This window comes from Sceloporus undulatus, chromosome 6, assembly GCF_019175285.1.
Source record: "Sceloporus undulatus isolate JIND9_A2432 ecotype Alabama chromosome 6, SceUnd_v1.1, whole genome shotgun sequence".
NCBI classification, from domain to species: Eukaryota; Metazoa; Chordata; class Lepidosauria; order Squamata; family Phrynosomatidae; genus Sceloporus; species Sceloporus undulatus.
This window is the reverse complement of record NC_056527.1, coordinates 69792458-69806085: the sequence shown is the minus strand read 5'-3', so window position 1 is coordinate 69806085 and position 13628 is coordinate 69792458. Positions and strand designations below refer to the sequence as shown.

The following is a 13628-nucleotide window of genomic DNA, read 5'->3' as shown; positions in this document are numbered from 1 at the left end:
TGATGTTTTTTTACACCAGATCCAGAGTCACTCCTCTCTAGCAATTCGGATTGAGGTTAAAACGTCATGTTTTTCCACACCTGGTTGCCTTTCTGTTGCCCTTCCGAAGTGAGGGGCAAGCGAAGTCAGTTCGATTCCAAGCAAGTCATGTGATGCGGACTCAAGCAAAGGGGAGTGAGTGCACATTGTATTACCACACCAGAGCATACTTTGAGAGGTCAACGATTCGAATCGGCTCCCTTGCACATGCTCAGTGGGACTCTGGACGCTGTCCCCTTCCCTGCCCCCTCCTTAGCTGTCATCCTTCATCGAGGTGAAGGAGGAGGCAGGAGATGATGGGATCAGTGACAGGTTGAAGGAGAGGAGCTGATTGGGGTCTAGGAACAGTCAGGGGATGATGGGATAGGTCGCTAGGGGTCCCTGGGGCCAGAATCAAGATGCAGGAGAAGGCAGGGAATGATGGGATAGGTCACTGGGGGTCGCTTGAGGCCAGGATCGGGATGCAGGAGCAGTCAGGGGATGATGGGATAGGTCGCTAGGGATTCCTGGGGCCAGGATCAGGATGCAGGAGAAGGCAGGGGATGATGGGATTGGTGGACGGAAGGGAGCAGATGGGGGTCTAGGAGAAGACAAGGATGATGGGATTGGTGAGAGGCTGAAGGAGGGGAGCAGATCGGGGTCTAGGAGGATGCAGGGGATGATGGGATCCGCTGGTTGGAAGAGAGGAGGAGATGACATGAAGGAGGAGGAAGGGAATGACAGAGCAGGACGCAGGGGCCAAGGGGGGGGGGGTGGCATTGGAGTGCTTTTCCACACCAGACCAAACCGCAGTGCAATCAAAGGCAGCCTGGAAGCCAATTCTCTGGAGTCACTTTTTTCCCGTTTTTACCAAAATGAGGGGCGACTTCAGAAACACAGCTGAAGCAATTCATAAGGGGCTCCCATAGAAATCAGTGGCGTCTGATAAAACAGTCAGTTTATGACATGATACCGCATCATTGGAAGTGCAATCACTTCGGAAGTGAGCTGGAACTGAGCCACAACACCACCAAAAAGCTCCATGTGATATACTCCACAGTTTTGAATCTGGATAGAGCTACATAGAGTCAGTCAGAGTGTTCAGAGTTTATAGTTGGAGTTAGCCCAATTGGAAACAGGCCTAGGGGCTGTGGAAGTTCCATGTTGTTGATATTCACATGATTTGATGCAGTTTGTATGTTTCAGTTTTGTACCTGTACAGAAACAGAAATAAAAACACAGTATTAAATTTAAAACATGATTAAAGTCCAGTCTCTTCTGACAGGCTTATCCAGGTGATTTTTAAATTGTGAATTTTAAATGATGCTGCTTTAAAGATGTCTAATAATTGTACTGTATGTAACTTTTCATTTGTTTTCTGTTGTGCAACCCATACGGCACCAGGCCTTTTCTCCTCTATATTAACTAATCCAGTTCTGTTCCATTTTTCTTTGCAAATCATGGGTCCCTCAGGAAAACATGGGTATGATTTAACTTGTACTCTTCACTCTGATCTAGTATTTAAATATACTGTGATCCACCTTAAGATATTATTCATGGCCTTGTTACATGTTGGTCCTATTTTAAATAATAGAAGCAACACTGTAGCAATTGTCATAGGATGAAATGAATGAAATACATCTAAGAATTATTGTGAAAATGTAATGTTTCCAGATACATAGATGAATCGCATAAGGACATTTACTAAATATTACTAAATCTTGTATAATCTTACTTAATGTGGACCAAGAGGATATTTTCACTTAGAAATGGCATGGGGATATGTATGTATTTATGTATATATGTGAAAATTCAGTAAGGAGGAATAAGAAAACAACTCATGGGAACATAATCATCTGCTTTCATTCATCACTTATGTGCCACTCATTTTGCACCCTGAGAATGGACATCACAAAATTAGTTTTGAAAGCTGCCTTCTTGGGGTCAGCCTGCAATTTGTAAGAACACCTTTATATTGATAAGCATTCTTTTCACAACAGCCAATATGATGTGTTTGGTTAGATGTTAGATTAGGGTTGAGAATTTCCAAATTAAAATCTCTACTCAGATATGAAGGCCACTGAGGCAGTCATGGCCCACCACCGTATTTCATCTGAACTCACCTCAACAGGTCTGTTGTGAGAGTACATGGCTGTGGGCAGGAGAGAAAAAGAAGAATTATGTATGAGCCTTTTAGAAGAAGATAGAAATGAAATGTAATAAATAAATGCAACTTAATAATATAATCATTGTATAATTTCAGACGTTTTCTCTCAATATTTTGACAGCTCCCATTGATTTAAAAATATCATATAATGGCTGGATAATTTGTGAATCACTCCAAATTCAGTGACTTGCCACATACAGCTGTCATGGGGAAAATTATAGAGATAATTTCCAAACATCATATTTACACCATGGGGCTAGTCTCCACAACCTGCAACCCATAGAACTAGTTATTGTTAATTATCAGGTGCTTCTTTCTTCTGCTACTCATTTTCTAGTTTTGACATACAAATGAGATTTTACAGATGTACATGAATGAAGCATTTTCTACATCAAATCACACCTTCTGGTAGCCCATGCACTTAATGAAGTGGGGTCTGGTCTAGAGAAAATTGGCTGCAAATATATAACAATACATATTTAAAGCTCAAGTATGTGTGTAAGTGAATTATCAAGACTATTTACAATTTGGCAGTGTTTCTCAAGTGAAAAACAAACAAACTTCTGTTTAAACCATAAGGTCACAGCTGGAATTATCTCCCCTAAATCAAAGAAATTTACACTAGAGCTCAAACCCCTGTGCTACATTGATGTTCTTGTAAGTTAACGTCCTCCCCAAGTAAATACCAAAACAATCCTGTTACCCACTCCATTAGCTGTCACAGCACTTATCTATGTGGAAGATTTGGAATGAAACAATGGCTCTGATATTTTAACATCTATGAACAGCAGAATTTCAGTGCAGTCCTATGGATAGTTAGACCATCTTTGCTAGTTTAGTCCACCTGATGCATATTTTCAGGAATGGAGAACCATTATGCTTAATAAGGGCTTGGTCCTAGATAGAATAGGATGAGTGACTCCTGTGTTATCCCAAGATTCAGCCCTCAGTCACCCCTCTGTGAGCCTTGATAACAAACTAATATCAAAAAGAGAGGTTGCCAGCAGGTAGCCATCAGAGGTCTCCCCAGTGCAGAAAACCAGCCATATCATATTGGGACATCTGGGTGGCTCTGCATGAGAGAAGCCAAAGGCACTCAGCTGAGATTGCTCAAGATTGAAATCAGCATAATCCCTTCACTAAGGTGGTGAGCTGGACTTGGAGATTGTTTGCATACAGAAGACAAAGACTTTCCTTCTGGGAATAAAGCTTTTTTTTTGTCTGAGGACATTCACACCAATTGTCCAGATGTTATTGTATATTGCACCTCATTCTTCTCCCCAGGATAGTTGGTTAACCCTTTCAACTTCTGAAATATTACCCTCAGGACATGATCCTTGCTATTAATCTATGTGCCTAGACACTGGCAAATCTGTCTGCTTTGAAGCTGGACAGAATCTCTGTTCGATTTCAGCTGGACACCTCAGTAGCCGGCCACTCCCCATATTGCAGATGGCTACCAAGCAATCCTAATTCCAGTAATCCCACAATTGGAGCTATGCATCAGACTAGAAGATCTTACATACTTTGCAACTCACTATTCTCATTAGTTCTTTTGTGTGTTTGTGTGAAAAGAGTGTGCTTGTGTGTGTAAACACCCCCTTTTTAAAATAAACAAAATTACTTTGAAAAACCACCTCTGGAATTCTCTATGTCTGCAACCATTATACAAAGGTTGTGACCCAGGCTTTCCATTACTGAAGCCTTCTCATTGCTTCCCATTGAGCAAAATCAATATCCCCATTGAGTACAATTTGTGGATGCCATATCAGGACCTCTGCAATCCCTGGTGGCGCAGTGGGTAAATGCCTGTACTGCAGCCATTCACTCGAAACCACAAGGTTGCGAGTTCAAGACCAGCAAAAGGGCCCAAGCTCGACTCAGGCTTGCATCCTTCCGAGGAGGGAGCTAAAATGAGTACCCAGACTGTTGGGGGCAAATTAGCTTACTTGCTAATTAGCTTACTTGCTGTTCACCGCTATGATCTTTGGAATAGCGGTATATAAATAAAACAAATTATTATTATTATTAGGTAACACCGGACTTGACAACAAGACATGTGAAAGGGATCTAGGAGTCTTAGTAGACCACAAGCTGACCATAAGTCTTTTTAGCATTATGAGTCTACAATCTGTTTTCTGTCTTCCAGAAGGAAGGATGGGAAGAAGCAATTGCAGCTGCCAACTGTCTCCTGAAACTGGTTGCTTTCTGAATGTGCACACAGCATCTGGCTTTAGGAGGCAGCTAGCAGCCTACCCTGTTCCTGAAATGCAGGGCTGCTGTGTGCACATTCACACAGCAGCTCTGCACAAGCAATTGCTGCTACTCTCAAAGCCAGCAGCTGTGTGAATGTGTACTCAGCAGCTGGCTTTGGGAAGACGTTAATGGCCACAATCACTGGGAGGGGGAGGAGCAAGAGGGATATAGGAGCAGAATTGTGCCCACTCACAGCCCATAACTGCCTGAGAAGCAAGACTGCAGTGGAAGGGACCTAACCTATTGCACAAAGGCAGTAATGGGATAGCAGTGAGATTGAGAGCCTATTGATGGGTTTTGCCTCTCACTGAAAAGGTGCACTACAGTAACGAATGGAATACAAGGCAGCAGCAGGATGGACACAACATCATGAGATAAATACTGGCCAAGGACACGTTTATCCTGTTAACAATCCACTATTTAGCCTGATATAATAAAGTCCACATTGTCTTGACTCTCACTAGTAACAGTCCACAGTATCATGGGGTACACTCCTTGTCTTTGCTTGAAATTCAAGTGGAGGAACGGACTAAGAAGGCACTCATATTGAGATTTTATTTGTGGAAGGTGAATGTTTCTGCTTTTGGGCTTCTTGTGCCCACAACTTTGACTCTCCCCTTTGAGCGCCGGATCAGTGCTGTAGCAACCGCATGCCATGGCTCAATCTGGCATTTTTCTGGCCCAAAAGAAGTGGCAAAATGCCATTCCTTTTTGGAGCGGGAAAAACCTGTCCTTTCAGCCAGCTTTGCTCCTGAGGCATCTGAACACCATGCCACTGAAGTGCTGCAATGCTGCCTGCCATCTGGTTGGGCAGGGAGCGTGGCATCAGCTTGGGGATGATATCAGGGTGTGCATCATCTAAACACCATGCTCCCATGATGCCCCTAAGTCAGCGCTTACTTTCAACCAGGGGCTGTGTCTCTTTAGGACAGAAGTGGGCTACTACTGGGTTTAGGGGGCTGCACTGTCTTTCCTGGGGATCTTGAAGGGCCAACCCCCCTTGTGCATACTATGAGAAAGATGTGGTTTTTACCCCAAATGCCCCAACATCTCTCAGAGGGCATGGGGGCAATTTCCCCTCATTTTTGGGCTGGGGGGGAGTGTTTCAGGTCCAGGAGTTCCAAGTCAAAAAATGCTATAAACATCTATTAATTACTCCTGTATTGACCTATTTGTTTATGTTAACTATACTTCACAAAAAAGATTTAAAAAGTAATGTATTATTAATGTGTCACCAAAAAACATCACTACTTAAATAATGAATAACAAATAATGCAGATATGTTATCAATAAAATGAGGTGGGTCGATTTATTTTAAAAGGGGGAAAAGCCCAAACTGCTTCAAGGTGCACACAATCAGTCATCATAATTTCTCTTTTATACTTGATATTTTGAAACTTATGCAGCCATTGTATTGTAGATTAAATTAATCAGTTAGAGTCTAAGTATGCCGGTTGTTTCATGTTCTTGATCGTGTGCATCCCATCACTAAGGATATTTAATGAGAAGTCATTTTATGTAAATATGCTTGGAATTGTAGTCTTGTCTATAATTTAGTTCAGTGGTATAGATACTTTGATGGTGGTGCTGTGGCTCAAATATTGGTTTTTGATTGGAGAAATTGAATTAAAATCCCCATTTAGCCATGATGCCAATTGGTCAAGCTAATGTACTATGCAGTGTGAGTGAGAAAATAGAATGATATATGAATGCTACTCTTAGCTACTTAGATTAAGGCCTAGTTACAAAAATGATACATAATAATTTGTCCCAAAATCTCTGAAGGTGATGGGAGGACCACACAAGTGTATGATGTTTTGAATAAATGACTTAGTCATTCATTCATGCATAAAAATGATCACAGAAACACATAACAACACAGTATCTTATTTACATAATTAGCCACTGATTCATTCACTCCATTGAATTAGTCTTCTGTACTTGCTGGGCTTGATTCTGAGCTCTCAAGAGAAACTGGGAGTAATGCCAGATCAATCAATAGAGTTACAAATGTGCAAAGAGCCAGGAGTGAGGCCTTGTTTCCAAACACTGAGATATGAAAAATAAATAACTAAAATATCATGGAGCTATTTTTAAAAATTAAGTGGGTTTTAAGTGCAGTGTAGGCACTGTTTGACACACAGAGAGCGCATGGTGGATTTCACTTCTAGCATGAGGTAAGTTAGGAGAGAGCAACAATTTTCAAATGTGAATTCATTCAGAAGGAAATATACTGCTAACTCATAATTAGCGTGATAGCTTGCAACTATCCCTTTGCAGTGTGCATCTGGGCAGAATAAATGTTCTCCAAAAACTTTCTGCTTCAGCTGAATTCAAACAGCAACTCAGGGATAGTGGATGGGTAGTCTTTCATATACTGGACTCTAATGCAACTTCACAATTAGCTATGCTGGCTAGAGCTAATGCAAGTTGTAATGCAACATCTGAAGACCAGGGTTTCCTGCTCCTGAGGTAATCCTATGCAAACATTGCTCAAAATAATCTCTCTTGAACATAGTGGGATGTACCTCTCAGTAAATATTATTAGGAATGGATTCAATAGAAATATTATTTGAACCATGGAGCTACTATAGGAATGCAGTCATCACTGCCTGTAGAAATGATATTTCCTTGTCTAAAGCCAAATTCAAGGAAACCTAGTTTCACTAGTTTGCAGTAGAAACTATGGCATTTCTCCCTCTAGGCCATTTTTGCAATTTGAAACAAGACACTTTTTTTTAAAAAAGATGACAAATGAATGTTTAATCATGTACATGCAGCACTTAAAAAAAACCCCAGCCTAAACACATGTGGGAAGGAACAGGATTGGTGAGTGAATTTGTCAGTTGTACTGCAAGAGCAGAAGGGTTCCATGAAAGAACCTGTTAAGGTTGTGGTAGTTAACATTTTTGCAGAATGTGCCACCATATTATTTTCCTAACATTGCTTTTACTACACAACACTTTTATGTAATCCTGCTTTTAAATATTTACACACCTGCAGAAAATTATTACTGATTTCAAAAAGCAACATTTTTTTTGGTAAAAGCAACAGTAATTCCCAAAAGGCAGGCTAAGACTTCCTTATTTTGTGACTGTCATTAAGAGGTTGGCAGCTGAAGTCACCCTAATAGCAATGTATTAACAGTTAGCAATTGGCAACTGAACAGAATATTAAGAATGTCTAATACTCAAAGTGCTGAACTACTGCTAACTCCATTGTATTCAAATGGGTTTATACAGAGAATATATAACATATCACCATTTTAAGCAACAATGCCCCAACTACATTTTAATAAGATAAACAGACTAGTTTTTGTGCTAAAGAATACATGGACTACAAATCTAACAACAAAAATGTTCAAAGCCCAATGGAGTAGCATCACAGTCTCCCAATATACTCCATTCTTGACCTCAAGGCCATCTTTGAGCAAAAGAACATCAAAGACAGAGAGTCTGATGGGGAACAACTGAACAAGAATTCTTCAAGAGGATCAACTCTGTCTTAAGTGGTGTAAACACAGAAGGCAGCTTTATCTCACTAATCAGCTCATCTCTGTTGGGATGTTTATATTACCCCACAACTTCTGCTTCTTTAGTGAATATTGTTTAGGCTATTTTCAAAGCCCATATTTTTTATAGTTCTAATCCCATACCTAAAAGAGATAATTTTACAGATAATCCCCTATATTTACTTTGGACAGACTGTTGATCACTGTGTGTTAATTTGCTAATATATGCATATGCCTTGCAGTGACTATTTGTCAAGAGACCTCTGTTAATTATAACCTGTGGCTGCATCTCTCTTCCCTAAAAGCCCTGGTTAGTACTTGGACAGGAGACTGCCAACAAATACCAGGACTGTAGACTGTATTTCAGAGGAAGGAACAGACAAAAGACCGGAGTATTCCTTGCATTAAAAAAAATCCCATGAAATTCATGGGATTGCTAGAACTTGCCAGGTGACTTGAAAGAACATAGACATACTTGTTTGATGCATGCATTGATAAAATATGCTTAAGCCTATGGAAGCTCATGCCAAACAAATCGTTTAAGATGTCTCTAGATTCTTTGTTGCTTTTGCTGTGACAGAATAACATACTTTTTTTTTTTGCCACTTAGGCGTTTATCACACTGAGGTTTTTGGGGATTTTTGGAGCTCAGATCCGATGTGACTGCAGCTCCAGAATGCGAATTCATGTCATAACATGAATGTGTTATCAGATGAGCTTCCTTTCTATGGGCGCTCTTTCCGTGGCGCTTCTGCAGTGATTCCAAAGTGACTCCTCATTTTGGTAAAATCGGAAAAAAATGAAAGAACAGAATTCGCTTTCAAACTCACTTCGATTTCACTTTGAATTGGTCTGGTGTGGAAGATCACTCTGATGTCGCCCCCTCCCTTGGCCCCTACGTCTTGCTCCTTCATCCCCCTCCTCCTCCTTCATGCCATCTTGTCCTCTCTGCCACCCTGCCACCCATCCCATCATCCCCTGCCTGCTCCTGCATCCAAATCCTGGCCCCAGTGACCCCCTGCGACCTATCCCATCATCCCCTGACTGCTCCTTCAGTCCTAACCTGGCTCCAGTGACCCCCTGCGACCTATCTCATCATCCGCTGATTGCACCTGCATCTGAATCCTGGCTCCAGTGACCCAGGTGTGATAAAACATTCACGTTACGACGTGAATTCGCATAGCTGAACCCCAGATCTGACCTGCAAAAAGCCCCATGTGATATACTCCTTAGCCTAGTGTCATAGACAACATTCGATTAACAGTCTACAGGTACTGTATTTAATATAGCATAGCAACACTCACTGCTACTGTTCCTCCTTTAACCAAAAACACAACTGAATTTGAGACAGCTTGCTCATGCTTGGGAGGCAAGATGATTACATTCTGGAAGGTAATGTTTAGGTTTACATGCTATGTGTGTATTTATGCCTCCAATGTGCTTATCAACTGAACAGTTTACCCTCTCCCTTCTCATCCTCATCTAAGCGCAATGGGATTGTAGCAGGCTGGATGTACAAATCTTGCATGTGGGGGCCATCAACAACCAGCCTTAAGTATACAAGTGCTATATTTCCTCTTTTCTACAGTTCTGCATCTGTTGAAGAAACTGTGGGAAATGTGTTACTATCAAGGTATCTGTGGAATGTTTGCTTATTACTACCTATCAGCAGCTGGTTATACAACCCCCAGCCCCATGTATACATTCTGTGCAGTTACATAGTTTTGTATGCAGTTGTTTGTAAGCATCTGCCAGATGTAAAACACTGTTTTGCATATTTTAGCTTGTGTTGAGTCTATTTAGGTGTGTGGTATATACTTCGATATTAAGGAAATTGTGAGTATATTTATACATTATTTTATGATCTTGGGTTTATAATAAAGCAGGTGTCTATGGACTTATTATTGAGGCTATTTCATACCTTAACCCGTGAAGCGCATAAACTGTTTATTTGGCATTCATATTTATATATTATTATCTTAATATCATGCTTTGGCATCACAGTGGCAAAAATTCATCACAAAATGCTTCAGTTTCTGGAAACAAATGTCTGATTTGTTGATGGTTTCAGGGTAATCTTTGTAAAATCATTAGATCAACTTTGTTCTATGAAAAAGTTCTATTTTCCATTTTCCCTCCTTTCCTTCCTTAAATGAGAGGGCTAAACACAAAGTTAGGACCACAATCCTACGTACTTTCTTGTGTGAAAGTTTAGTTGGCCTAGCACATATACTCTTCCATGAGAATCAATTTCCATACTTCAGTTTATCTAAATACCTTTCCATGGTGGTAGGAGTGTATGTTTCTATGATGCAAGGCAAGAGGCTATGATGCTGGTAGTAGTGCTGCTAGTAGGATCTCCTGTATCAGACAGGTTTTTGCTGAGAAGCCAGGGTAAATGTGCCAAATCACTACTGGCCAGCAGCAGTGTGTATGTGGGGGTGACACTGGTGGAGGGTTTTTTGGGCTGTGCCAAAACCCAGCTTACAGTCGGAGCTTCCAGACCCATGTGGAGGATGAGCTCTTCACACAACCAGCACATACAATGGATCAATAACAGCAACATTGTCCACATATTCCCCTCTCCCATCCTGGCCCCAGTTCCATTAAAATGGAGTATGCGCCAGAGGCACTGTGCAAACTTGTAAGTGATAGTGCAGGAGTTGGAATTGCCAGGTGGGAAGAGGGCAGCAGCAAGGAGGAGGAAATGGTAAACAGTCCAAAATGAAACTTGTATACATGGACATCACCTGATGGCCAATGTAGAAATCAGATAAGACTACATAATTAATAATAATATTAATATTTATTTGTACCCCGCCTCTCTGTGCAACACAACCGGGGCGGCTTACATGTTAAAAATACAATCAATCCCAACAACCCGCCCCTCTAAAATACAATTAAACAATTAATAGATTAAAACATACTTTAAAATAACAGATAAATCACACAATGGTTATAGCAGAAGTCAAGGAATAATAGACTGAGCTATTTTTGGTGGCTGGTTATCTATTCGGGAAAGGCCTGCCGGAAGAGATCTGTCTTAACAGCTTTTATAAAGCTGTTCAAGGTGGTAATGTTATGGATCTCATCCGGCAGGCCATTCCATAATCTGGGAGCGGCTGCCAAAAAGGTCCTCTGGGTGATTTCAGACAATCTAATTTTTATAGGTTGCAACAAATTCCTCCCAGAGGACCTGAGTGCGTGGGGTGGATTGTATGGAATGGAGACGGCCCCAAACTCAAAAGAATGGCCCATAGTTTGGAAAAGCTTAATATACATTCCAGTACCTAATGTAAGGGACACCAAGGATTGCCACAAAGTTTCTCTGAATTCTACAACAATGACTTTTACCACACAAGGGAGCGAGAAATGACAAATGTTCAAGCTGGGTTCAGAAAAGTTGGGCCTCACCACACAAAACCTGGTCTATGAGAGAACTTTCATACCAAGATAAATGGTTGGAATATGAAGATCTTTTAAGATATGACAAGGGTCTGATTTCTTTAACTCCGAAGAAGAACTGGGATTACAAGGTATAAATATCAATCCATTTTTAAATAGACAATACAAAGAAAGATTTAAAGTGGATATGAAGGTAGCTGGCTTTGAGAATTCAAACTCAGTTTGTGTTCTAACGATAAGCTGATATCTAAAATGTATAAGATGTTACTGGAAAAGGACACCAAGGAGGAACAGGTAGATTAAATGGGCACAAAATGTAGATCAAAATATGCATTTAGATTTGGAAAAAAGGATAGAAATTTGAGTTATGATCTTAAATGATTTTTAAATAAAATGATGTACCATTGGTATTTTATCCCAGAAAAGATTTCTAAGGTCCAAAACATACTGCAGCAATAATCCAGTTTGAGATGGCTTTAACTGTCCTGGCTCAGTGCTGGGGAATCCTGGGAATTGTAGTTTATTATGACTTTCTAACAGAGAAAGCTAAATGTCTCACAAAACTAGTTCTCAGAATTTTCTAGCACTGAGCTGACAGTTAAAGCGGTCTCAAACTGGATTATTTCTGCAGTGTGTTTTGGGCCTAAAATATATAAAGATTCCTTGAATTTGTGTTGGAAATGTCATAAACGAAGAAGGAACTTTTCAAGTGGTGGACTAGTGACCCAAATCCATAACTTGATGGAAGACATTTTGAAAATTAAACTTCAGTTGGATCCTGAATTATTGTTATTAGGAATTTTAGACGATCATTTAGAGAAGATCCATGGAAGAATATAATTCAACTGTGGTTAGAATGATCTATTCACAAAGATTGAAATAGTTGACAATCCCTTTATGAGATTGGCTGTTAAAATTATGATTTAGTGGAAATGGACAAGCTGACTATTGCCCAAAACAGATGGGCCAAAAACGACAGCTTCAAGCCAATCGGGGGGCGTTGCATTCAGATGATACACATCCTCAGATTGGGCTGAAGTTGTGCTGCTAAGGCAGCCAGACACAGCGGCCAAAGGAGCTCCTTCTTGGCAGGTGGTGGTGCAGATTGGTGCCTGTGGCTGCCATCATGCCCCCAGCAGTCAGGGCAGGAGGCTGAGGAAACTGATGCTGATGGAATATATGAAATGCAAAGCAGGTCTTCTTATGGTTTAAAGTTTTTAGAAGAGTTTTAAAAAGTAGGAGACTTATTTTGAAATATTGTATATGTTCATTTGGTGCCTGGCGAGGAATTTTATCTGGAGTATGGCAGCATGTCTGAAAGATTATGATGATCATCATGTTAGGTAATGCTGAGTGAGCATTTGGGGATCACCCCAATGTCCCCTGAGTGGTGAGTCTCAGCTGGCAGACAAAGGGGACGCTTGCTCAGTTGTCACAAGGGATGACACCGACCTCAGAGACACCACTGGACCTGTGGAAACCCTGGGCTGACCAAAACAGGGATGTAGCCAAGGGGGGGTTCTTCCATTAGAAAAATGAATGGTGCATGCTGCTGCGCCACTGCGCCCAAGCCCCATTATAATGGTGGCACTTAGTCTGGACCCCCCCCTTCCTAAAATCCTGGCTACCTCCCTGCCCAAAAGACAAAGGAATGGGTCCTAGCCTCAACCCTTCCTAGAAGCCTAGATGACAAAACTGGAGATATCATGGGAAGACATGGCTCTCTGCAGACAGTAATACTTGGCAAGAAAGAAGGCAAGGCTGAATTTCAGGTAGATACTCAATCAAGGAAGATATGGCTCTGAGTTTGCAAGACCTAGCAGGGCTTTCTCCTTCATAGGTTCTGCAGAGGTCAATGTGAGGGCAGTAAACAACAAGTGGGGGCTCTGTGGCCTTGTTCTAGGAGAGCTTCCGCCAGCATTGGTGGCCATGGGCACCTTCAGAGAAGGCTCCGCTCCACTCCCAGAATTCCATAGGCTTGAGCCAGACACAAGCTAAAGCAATGCTAAACCGGATTATTTCTCCAGTGTGGACGCAGCCTCGGCATTCCTTTGTTTGGCGGTTTGATTCGATATCGTTAGCAGCGCTGCTATTTCACAAGGTGGATCCTAGCAGCGCCGGGGCACCGAGAGCCCCTGAGAATGGCGAGGCCACCCTACAGCGGGGGGAGCTCCTTCTCAGGGCTGGAGGCCAAGCAACAGGCGCCTCTGCCTCCTCTTGGCGCTGGCGCGCGCGCGCAAAGACGGCACACAGCTGTTGGTGGCCGTTAAC

The 13628-nt window shown here is 41.6% G+C and overlaps 1 protein-coding gene across 3 annotated transcripts in view; it reads right to left on the bottom strand.

The window, feature by feature from the left end:
* Positions 1-13628, bottom strand: part of PIGA (phosphatidylinositol glycan anchor biosynthesis class A) — a 579723-nt gene that overhangs the window by 125303 nt on the left and 440792 nt on the right. The window lies entirely within an intron of this gene.